An 11,850-nucleotide genomic window follows, 5' to 3' on the forward strand; every position below is an offset into this window, starting at 1 on the left:
GGGTGGCAATGTCAAAAAACTCCTGGCTCAGCGAGAGTTGAAATGGATTGTCACCCTGAACACAGTTAAACCCCATGGTTTAAACGAAGCCCTAAACTTTGCCCTATTTCTGTCATCTATGAGTGATATTTAGGCCACTATGGGAATTTATTATTGTGGTGTTTCCTTCCTTTCTGTTGTTTTCTTTTTTAATTTCGTGTATTTTTTCTTATTTGTCTTGTATTTAGTGATTTTTTTTATTTTGCACCTAATATCCTGGCTGAAGAGGGACTCCACCTATTCCCATCATGTTAATGATGACATCATACCTCGCTGCAACCACGGAATTGGAATATTGCCTAAATTACATTTTTTGTATATTATAATAAGCATTACACAGACTGTATTTTACTGTTGCGGTTTTGATTAATAAAAAAACAAATATGTTTGTATTACGGTGGGTATCATAGGCTGCAGTGCGCGTGCGCTCACTTGCCTCCCCCCCTTCACCTCCAAGGTCCGGCCGCCACGCGTCTGTGATTGGGTGTTTGGTTGCTGGGGTTACCTGGCTGCCTTCCACTGGTTTTCAGACGTGGGCCGGCCCACGGGGCTGCAGGGCGGAGAGCGGTGGACGCATGCGCCGAGACAAGCAGCGGTGTTAGTACCCGGTCACATGATTGTCATGTGACGCAGGACTTACAGGATATAAGGGTTGGTAGGTTTAGGAAATGACACTTCCCCTTGAAAAAGCTGCTAGGATAGCAGCGAAACGTGTGTCGGGGGTGACGCTCATCCAGGGATCTCCATGTGGGTAAGATTGTGCTTGTGCTTTTGGAGGGGGACCTTTTGACGCCGGATGGCTTGGTACTCATATTGCTCCTCCGGGCACTCTCCATGTTAGTCCTCATGGTGGATCAGGTTCTCTGACCGGCACCTCTCTTAACATCATAGTAGCATTGGCTTATATATATCATGGCGGTTATGGGGTGGTTCATGGTAACTGGGTCCACAGAGTAGGATTACATGGAGTCAATGTACATCTTCTCTTTGTACATTATTATATGCCAAATGCCAATAGTTGGCTGCTTACTTGTGATATAACATGGATTCCTGTTTTTTTCATTTGGTGTCTTTTAAATGTGTATGTTTTTAATTGTGTTTCTAATAAAGTTTGTTACTTTGCTATATATACTCCGGTTGTCCTCCTTTATATATATAGGTTTCATTGGGAGTTATGCACATAGGGGTGGGGACATTGTTCCTGACCACCTGTTTGATTATGAGTCTGGGTTTGAGTGGAATTTCTGCCTGTGTGTGTCTTTCCTCTCCTACTCACAGTCAATATTCGTGGGGGGCTGCCTATCCTTTGGGGTTCTGCTCTGAGGCAAGGTAGTATTCCTATTTCTATCTATAGGGGTATTTAGTCCTCCGGCTGTGTCGAGGTGTCTAGGATTTGTTAGGCACACCCCACGGCTACTTCTAGTTGCGGTGTTAGTTCAGGTTTTGCGGTCAGTACAGTTTCCACCTACTCCAGAGAAAGTTTATGCGGCTCCAAAGTCACCGGATCATAACAGTACAACTGGCCCACTATGAGTTAAATGCATCTCAGAAGAAGGGAAGAAAGCTGTTGAGTCATTTTTTTTTCTGCAGTTTGCTTTGCCTTTTCTTCCCTCTTTTTCTCTGGGTGGCTAAGGAGTCTTGTGTTAGCATGGATGTTCAGGAATTAGCTTCTCATGTAGACCAGCTTGCTGCTAGGGTACAGGGAATTTCTGATTATATTGTTCAGACTCCTGTTTTAGAGCCGAAGATTCCTACTCCTGATTTGTTTTTTGGTGACAGGTCCAAATTTTTGAGTTTTAAAAACAACTGTAAACTGTATTTTGCTTTGAGACCTCGATCCTCTGGGGATTCTATTCAGCAGGTTAAAATCGTCATTTCCCTGCTGCGTGGTGATCCACAGGATTGGGCATTTTCCCTGGAATCTGGGAATCCGGCTTTGCTTAATGTAGATTCCTTTTTTCAGGCTTTAGGACTATTATATGATGAACCTAATTCTGTGGATCAAGCGGAGAAGACCTTGGTGGCCCTATCTCAGGGTTAAGAGGCGGCAGAATTGTATTGTCAGAAATTTAGAAAATGGTCTGTGTTGACTAAATGGATTGATGATGCTTTGGCTGCAATTTTCAGAAAGGGTCTTTCTGAATCCGTTAAAGATGTTATGGTGGGGTTTCCCACGCCTGTCGTCTGAGTGATTCTATGTCTTTGGCCATTCAGATTGATCGGCGTTTGCGGGAGCGCAGAACTGTGCATGCTGTGGTGTTGTCCTCAGAGCAGAGTCCTGAGCCAATGCAGTGTGATAGGATTCTGTCTAGGACAGAACAACAAGGACTCAGACGTCAGAATAGGTTGTGTTATTATTGTGGCGATGCTTCTCATGTTATTTCAGTCTGCCCTAAACGGACAAAGAGGATCGCTAGTTCATTTACCATCAGTATTGTACAACCTAAATTTCTGTTATCGGTGTCCTTGATCTGCTCATTGTCATCATTTTCTGTCTTGGCGTTTGTGGATTCAGGCGCCGCTTTGAACTTAATGGACCTTGTGTTTGCCAGGCGTTGTGGTTTCCCCTTGCAGCCCTTGCAGAACCTTATTCCTTTAAGGGGCATTGATGCTACACCTTTGGCTAAAAATAAGCCCCAGTTTCGGACACAGGTGACCATGCGCATGGCGCCAGCCCATCAGGAAGATTGTCGATTTCTGGTATTGCATAATTTACATGATGCTATCGTGTTAGGTTTTCCGTGGTTGCAGGTACATAATCCTGTGTTGGATTGGAAGTCTATGTCGGTGACTAGTTGGGGTTGTCAGGGGGTTCATAATGATGTTCCTTTAATGTCCATCTCCTCTTCTTCCTCTTCCGAAATTCCAGAGTTTTTGTCTGATTTTCAGGATGTATTTGATGAGCCCAAGTCCAGTTCTCTTCCACCGCACAGGGATTGTGATTGTGCTATTGATTTGATTCCAGGCTGTAAGTTTCCTAAGGGCCGACTCTTCAACCTATCTGTGCCTGAACATACCGCTATGCGGAGTTATGTTAAGGAGTCTTTGGAGAAAGGGCATATTCGGCCATCTTCTTCACCGATGGGAGCAGAATTTTTTTTGTTGCTAAGAAAGATGGCTCCTTGAGACCCTGTATTGATTATCGCCTCTTGAATAAGATCACGGTCAAGTTTCAATACCCTTTACCTTTGCTTTCCGATTTGTTTGCTAGGATTATGGGGGCTAGTTGGTTTACGAAGATTGACCTTCGGGGGGGCGTATAATCTTGTTCGTATTAAGCAGGGTGATGAATGGAAAACTGCGTTCAATACCCCCGAAGGCCATTTTTAATACCTTGTGATGCCGTTCGGGCTCACTAATGCTCCATCTGTTTTTCAATCTTTCATGCATGATATCTTCCGGACTTATATTGATAAATTCTTGATTGTATATTTGGACGATATTTTGATTTTTTCTGATGATTGGGAGTCTCATGTGGAACAGGTCAGGATGGTATTTCAGATCCTTCGTGACAATGCTTTGTTTGTGAAGGGGTCTAAGTGTCTCTTTGGGGTGCAGAAGGTTTCTTTTTTGGGTTTTATTTTTTCTCCTTCATCTATTGAGATGGATCCGGTTAAGGTTCAGGCCATTCATGATTGGATTCAACCCACGTCCGTAAAGAGCCTTCAGAAATGTTTGGGTTTTGCAAATTTTTATCGCCGTTTCATTGCTAACTTTTCCAGCTTGGTTAAACCCTTGACCGATTTGACGAAAAAAGGCGCTGATGTGGCGAATTGGTCCTCTGCTGCTGTTTCTGCCTTTCAGGAGCTTAAACGTCGATTTACTTCTGCTCCGGTATTGCGCCAACCGGATGTTTCCCTTCCGTTTCAGGTTGAGATTGACGCTTCTGAGATTGGCGCAGGGGCCGTTTTGTCCCAGAGGGATCATGTTGGTTCCTTGACGAAACCGTGTGCATTCTTTTCCCGAAAATTTTCACCTGCTGAACGCAATTATGATGTTGGCAATCGGGAGTTGTTGGCTATGAAGTGGGCATTTGAGGAGTGGCGACATTGGCTTGAGGGAGCTAAGCACCGTATTGTGGTCTTGACCGATCATAAGAATTTGATTTACCTCGAGTCTGCCAAGCAGCTGAATCCTAGACAGGCTCGATGGTCCTTGTTTTTTTCTCGTTTTGATTTTGTGGTCTCGTATCTTCTGGGTTCCAAGAATATTAAGGCTGATGCCCTTTCTAGGAGTTTTTTGCCTGATTCTCCTGAGGTCCTTGAACCGGCCGGCATTTTGAAAGAAGGGGTGGTTCTTTCTGCTATTTCCCCTGATTTACGACGGGTTCTTCAGGAATTTCAGGCTGACAGACCTGATCGTTGTCCAGTGGGGAAACTGTTTGTTCCTGACAGATGGACTAGTAGAGTGATTTCTGAGGTTCACTGTTCTGTGTTGGCTGGTCATCCTGGTATTTTTGGTACCAGAGACTTGGTTGGTAGGTCCTTTGGTGGCCTTCTTTATCACGTGATGTGCATTCTTTTGTGCAGTCCTGTGGGACTTGTGCGCGGGCCAAGCCTTGTTGTTCCCGTGCTAGTGGGTTGCTTTTGCCATTGCCGGTCCCTGAGAGGCCCTGGACGCGTATTTCTATGGATTTTATTTCTGATCTTCCGGTTTCCCAGAGGATGTCGGTTATCTGGGTTGTTTGTGACCGGTTTTCTAAGATGGTTCATTTGGTGCCTTTGCCTAAATTGCCTTCCTCTTCAGATTTAGTTTCATTGTTTTTTCAGCATGTGGTTCGTTTGCATGGTATTCCGGAGAATATTGTGTCTGACAGAGGTTCCCAGTTTGTTTCTAGGTTTTGTCGGGCCTTTTGTGCTAGGCTGGGCATTGATTTATCTTTTTCCTCTGCATTTCATCCTCAGACAAATGGCCAAACCGAGCGAACTAATCAGACCTTGGAGACTTATTTGAGATGCTTTGTGTCTGCTGATCAGGATGATTGGGTGGCCTTTTTGCCATTGGCCGAGTTTGCCCTTAATAATCGGGCTAGTTCGGCTACTTTGGTTTCGCCTTTTTTTTGTAATTTTGGTTTTCATCCTCGTTTTTCTTCTGGGCAGGTTGAGCCTTCTGACTGTCCTGGTGTGGATTCGGTGGTTGACAGGTTGCAGCAGATTTGGGCTCATGTGATGGCTCAACGTTTTGCTAACCGTCATCAGTGTGTTGGTTCCCGGCTTCAGGTTGGGGATCTGGTCTGGTTGTCTTCCCGTCATGTTCCTATGAAGGTTTCTTCTCCTAAGTTTAAGCCTCGGTTTATTGGTCCTTATAGGATTTCTGGGATTATTAATCCGGTGTCTTTTCGACTGGCACTTCTGGCCTCTTTTGTTATCCATAATGTCTTCCATAGATCTTTATTGCGGAAATATGTGGTACCCGTTGTTCCCTCTGTTGATCCTCCGGCCCCTGTGTTGGTTGATGGGGAGTTGGAGTATGTGGTTGAGAAGATTTTGGATTCTCGTTTTTCGAGGCGGAAACTTCAGTATCTTGTCAAATGGAAGGGTTATGGCCAGGAGAATAATTCTTGGGTTTTTGCCTCTGATGTCCATGCTGCTGATTTGGTTCGTGCCTTTCATCTGGCTCGTCCTGATCGGCCTGGGGGCTCTGGTGAGGGTTCGGTGACCCCTCCTCAAGGGGGGGTACTGTTGTGAATTCTGCTTTTGGGCTCCCTCCGGTGGTTGTAGGTGGTAATGCAGTTGCCCCTGAGTTGCAGTCCTCGTCAGGTGTATCTGCTGATTGCAGTTCTGACTGGGGTATTTAGGCGTGCAGGATTCATTAGTCCTTGCCAGTTGTCCATGGTTGTTGGGAGGTTTTGGTCCTGGTTTGGTTCCTTCTGCCTTCTGCAAAATCTGCAAAGATAAGTGTCTGGTTTTGTTTATTTGGCACACATGCTGTGTGCTTAATCATTCGGTGCTATTCAGTGTTTTTTTGTCCAGCTTAGATTGTGTCAGTATTTTCTCAGTCTTGTTGGATTCTCTGGAGTGGCAGATATACATTCCATGTCTTTAGTTAGATTGTGGAACTTTTTGTATTATCTGCTGTGGATATTTTTGGAAGGGTTTTAATACTGACCGCTTAGAATTCTGTCCTATCTTTCCCTATTTAGCTAGCGTGGCCTCTTTTGCTGAATCCTGTTTTCTGCCTGTGTGTGTCTTTCCTATCCTACTCACAGTCAATATTCGTGGGGGGCTGCCTATCCTTTGGGGTTCTGCTCTGAGGCAAGGTAGTATTCCTATTTCTATCTATAGGGGTATTTAGTCCTCCGGCTGTGTCGAGGTGTCTAGGGTTTGTTAGGCACACCCCACGGCTACTTCTAGTTGCGGTGTTAGTTCAGGTTTTGCGGTCAGTACAGTTTCCACCTACTCCAGAGAAAGTTTATGCGGCTCCAAAGTCACCGGATCATAACACATGCCCAGGCATTGTAGGGAGGTCATACAGGCACGTGGAGGCCACACACACACACTACTGAGCATAATTTCCTTGTTTTGAGGCATTACCGCTGAAGTTGAATCAGCCTGTAATTTGATTTTCCACTTTGATTTTGAGTATTGTTACAAATCCAGGCCTCCACTGGTTAATAAATTTGAATTCCATTGATGGTTTTTGTGGGATTTTGTTGTCAGCACATTCAACTCTGTACAGAACAAAGTATTCAATGAGAATATTTCATTCATTCAGATCTAGGGTGTGTTATTTGAGTGTTCCCTTTATTTTTTTGAGCAGTGTATATACAGTATATACACAAAAGGTCTTGTCTAAATAGAAATTCTGGGAAACTCATTGACCTTGTTGGGAGGTCAGTGCAGTGCACTGCAAAAAACTGATCAGTAAAAAACGCCTATGTCTACTTTCACACTAGCATCGTGGCTATGCGACGTATCGGCGCACCGACGCTAGCTGTGGAAGCGCCGCACAACGGGGGCAGCAGATGCGGGGGCGGAGTTCCGGCCGCGGGAACGACTCACCAAAAAACGTTACAAGCAACGTTTTTTGGTGGCGACGGTCCGACGCAACCGTCGCATGACGGTTGCGACGTGTGGCAATGCGTCGCACTGCGTAGTTAATAAAAGTCTATGGAGAAAAAACGCATCCTGCAAGCACTTTTGCAGGATGCATTTTTTCTCCAAAACGACGCATAGCGACGTGCAGTGGACGACGCTAGTGTGAAAGTAGCCTAAGGCTACATTCACACACAGCATTTTGACTGCATTTTATGAGGATCCGTTTTGGGTGCAGAAACTGCACCAAGAACGGATTCTCACAAAGCGCTGCCTTGTGTGTGAATGATGCTGCGCTAATTATTCACCTTCCCCACACCCCCACGGTGATCTCCAGTGCTGTCCCCTCATCTCAAAGGCTACAGCATTCTGTACCTCTAGGACCCTGCTCATGTGACTGAGTGTCGTCGTTCAGTCACATGGTGTTGTGCCAGGTCATCTCACAGGTCCTGCAGCCTCTTGCAGCCTTCTTGAGCCCAAGAACGAATCCGTAAAAAGCGCAGTGTGTGAATGCAGACACACACGCTACAACACTGCCACACACACAGTATAACACTGCCACACACACAGTATAACACTGCCACACACACAGTACAACACTGCCACACACAGTATAACACTGCCACACACAGTATAACACTTCCACACACACATACACACACACACACACAGTACAACACTGCCACACACACACACAGTACAACACTGCCACACACAGTATAACACTTCCACACACACATACACACACAGTACAACACTGCCACACACACACACAGTACAACACTGCCACACACAGTATAACACTTCCACACACATACACACACACAGTACAATACTGCCACACACACAGTACAACACTGCCACACGCAGACAGTACAACACTGCCACACACATACACACACACAGTACAACACTGCCACACACATACACACACACAGTACAACACTGCCACACACACACAGTACAACACTGCCACACACAGTATAACACTTCCACACACACATACACACACAGTACAACACTGCCTCACACAGTATAACACTTCCTCACACACATACACACACACAGTACAATACTGCCACACACACAGTACAACACTGCCACACACACACAGTACAACACTGCCACACACAATATAACACTTCCACACACACATAAACACAGTACAATACTGACACACACACAGTACAACACTGCCACACACACAGTACAACACTGCCACACACATACACACACACAGTACAACACTGCCACACACATACACACACACAGTACAACACGGACACCCACATACACACACACACAGTACAACACTGCCAGACACACACAGTACAACACTGCCAGACACACACAGTACAACACTGACAAACACACACACACACACACACACGCAGTATAACACTGCCACACACACACACAGTACAACACTGCCACACACACATACACACAGTATAACACTGCCACACACACACAGTACAACACTGCCACACACACATACACACAGTATAACACTGCCACACACACATACACACAGTATAACACTGCCACACACACATACACACAGTATAACACTGCCACACACACAGTACAACACTGCCACACACACACATACAAACAGTATAACACTGCCACACACACACAGTACAACACTGCCATACACACATACACACAGTATGACACTGCCACACACACACATATACACAGTATAACACTGCCACACACACATACACACAGTACAACACTGCCACACACACACAGTACAACACTGCCACACACACATACACACAGTATAACACTGCCACACACACATACACACAGTATAACACTGCCACACACACACACAGTACAACACTGCCACACACACATACACACAGTATAACACCGCCACACACACATACACACAGTATAACACTGCCACACACACATACACACAGTATAACACTGCCACACACACACAGTACAACACTGCCACACACACATACACACAGTATAACACTGCCACACACACACACAGTACTACACTGCCACGACACAGTACAACACACAGGGGGCCCAGCTCTGCCCCACCACCTCACACATGGGGCCCCTCTATGCACAGGTCTCCAGGGTCTACATCACGATACCAGGGGGATGATGAGCCAGCACCCACCTGCCTCTCTGAGGTTCTTGTCCGGCCCCAGCAGGTATGGGGTAAGAAAAGGCTCTGAGGGTCTGAGGTTGGAAAAGCCGTTAGTGCACAGGATACATGTGGGCAGCACACCAGCACTCAGCTTCCACCGCGCAGCAGCTGAGCCTTCCTGCTGGGCACTGCCTCCCTCAGCTCCATGCCGGGCAGACAGTAGAGCTCAGCCCCGAACACAGCACAGAGGCGCGGGGAAGGAGGGCAACGGCCGCAGTTCTGGAGACTCCGAAGCAGCGGGAAAAAGTGTGAGTACAACCAGCACAAGCTCACTGCCAACCGGCCTCATGTTTTAGTGATGTGTCATAGAGGAGAGTGCTACTAAGGCGGGCAGCTATTGGCTGCGAGAGAATCACATGTCCTGTCGCTTTTATTACTACTGTTCTGGACTGGCAGTGGCACATGCGATGGATCGCGCGATCAGCGATTGTGGCATATACTATCTTTCATGGTACAGTAGCGGAGCTACGGGGGAAGCTGAGGGGCCCACCCGGAGCTACGCTACTTTAACTGCACGGCCCCTAAGCACTCCGGCCCCGTCGCAGCTGTGACCCCTGCGACCTCGGTAGTTACGCCCCTGCTCCAAAGGTTCTGTATAGGGCTGAGGTCAGGGGAAGATGGTGGCCACACCATGAGATTATCTCCTTTTATGCCCATAGCAGCCAATGACTCAGAGATATTCTTTGCAGCATGAGATGGTGCATTGTCATGCATGAAGATGATTTTGCTCCTGAAGGCACGTTTCTGCTTTTTATACCATGGAAGAAAGTTGTCAGTCAGAAACTACATATACATTGCAGAGGTCATTTTTACACCTTCAGGAACCTTAAACGGCCCTACCATCTGTTTCCCCATGATTCTGGCCCAAAATATGACTCTCTCACCTCCTTGCTGGCAGCCTTGTTGGGACATGGTGGCCATCCACCAACCATCCATTACTCCATCCATTTGGACCATCCAGGGTTGCTCGACACTCATCAGTAAACAAGACTGTTTGAAAATCAGTCTTCATGTATGTCTGGGCCCACTGCAACCGTTTCTGCTTGTGAACATTGTTTAGGGGTGGCTGAATAGTAGGTTTATGAACCACAGCAAGCCTTTGAAGGATCTTACATCATGAGGTTCGAGGGACTCCAGAGGCACCAGCAGCTTCAAATATGTTTGCTGGTTTGTAATGGCTTTTTAGCAGCTGCACTGTTAATCCGATGAACTTGCCTGGCAGAAACCTTCCTCATTATGCCTTTATCAGCACGAACACGTCTGTGCTCAGATTCAGCCACAAATCTCTTAACAGTACGATGATCATGCTTAAGTTTTCGGGAAATATCTAATGTTTTTATCCCTTGACCAAGGCATTGCACTATTTGATGCTTTTCGGCAGCAGAGAGATCCTTTTTCTTTCCCATGTTACTTGAAACCTGTTGCCTGCTTAATAATGTGGGACATCATTTTTAAGTAGTTTTACTTTAATTAGAATCACCTGGAAAACTAACTATCACATGTGTTTAAGATTGATTTCAGTTATCCATTGAGCCCTGAGACACAATACTATCCATGAGTTTATTGGAAAAAAACAACAATTAAATCTTTGACAATTAAATCCAATTTGCATAATAATTTGGAATGCGGTGTAATGTTCCCACAGTACCGCCATCCCCCCCACACAGTATAATGTTACCACAGTACCACCATAACCCACACACAGTATAATGCTCCAACAGTTCCGCCATTCCCCACACAGTGTAATGGCCCCATGATGTCCCTGTATTGAGTGACCAGATAGAACACGCAAACAATATCAGTATTTATTTCCCTGATAATGGTGGGGAACTGTGATAACTATAGCAACAGTGAATAATACAAAACATGGTGATTACAAGGTGAAATATACAGTATCAGATATACAATGAATTCTCCTGCTCACTCTCACTGTAATAGCAGCTTCTAATCATATGCTACTTTAGCTACTGACAACGGTGATGGTAGGCCTCAACACTACCTCTTCTGTGAACACAGGCCATAGGGGAGGTCTCTGGTTCGTCCCGCTAGGCCACATGTCCTCCTGACAAAATCTATTAAAGCTGAACTGCTTTCACTTCAACCGGCCCCTGTCCTGACTGTTGTGCTATCCCAGACCAACTCCTGTACCGTACGGGAAGCAACAGCCCAGCTCATTTGCACCTCCTGCACTTCACTGCAGGCATATACTCCCGAGCAGAATCTCTTCTCGGATCTTCGGTGCGTGACCAACGCCGACGTCTCTCGTACCTGAAGTAGTGAGGGCTGGCTGTTGGCTGTTGTCTGGAGTAGTCTGTACTCCAGGTCTTGACTGGTGCAGGTCTGGTTCTCGGGCTTTGTCTGGCATAGCCTGGATTCTGGGGCTCATCTGGTGCCGCCTGGGTTCTGCTTCCCGGCATGCTACAGCCCGCTACCTCAAGCACTTTACCACGGCCTGATACCTCAGCCTCAATTTTTTCCCTGCCACCTTTCTTTGCTTGACCATTCTTTACTTGCTGATATATTTGTTCCCTTTTTTTGTACTGACCTTTCATACCAAGAAACTGCATCTTCAAGGTACCATCTAGATTCTTCCTTGCT

The sequence above is a fragment of the Ranitomeya variabilis genome, chromosome 4 (assembly GCF_051348905.1).
Source record: "Ranitomeya variabilis isolate aRanVar5 chromosome 4, aRanVar5.hap1, whole genome shotgun sequence".
Lineage (NCBI taxonomy): Eukaryota > Metazoa > Chordata > Amphibia > Anura > Dendrobatidae > Ranitomeya > Ranitomeya variabilis.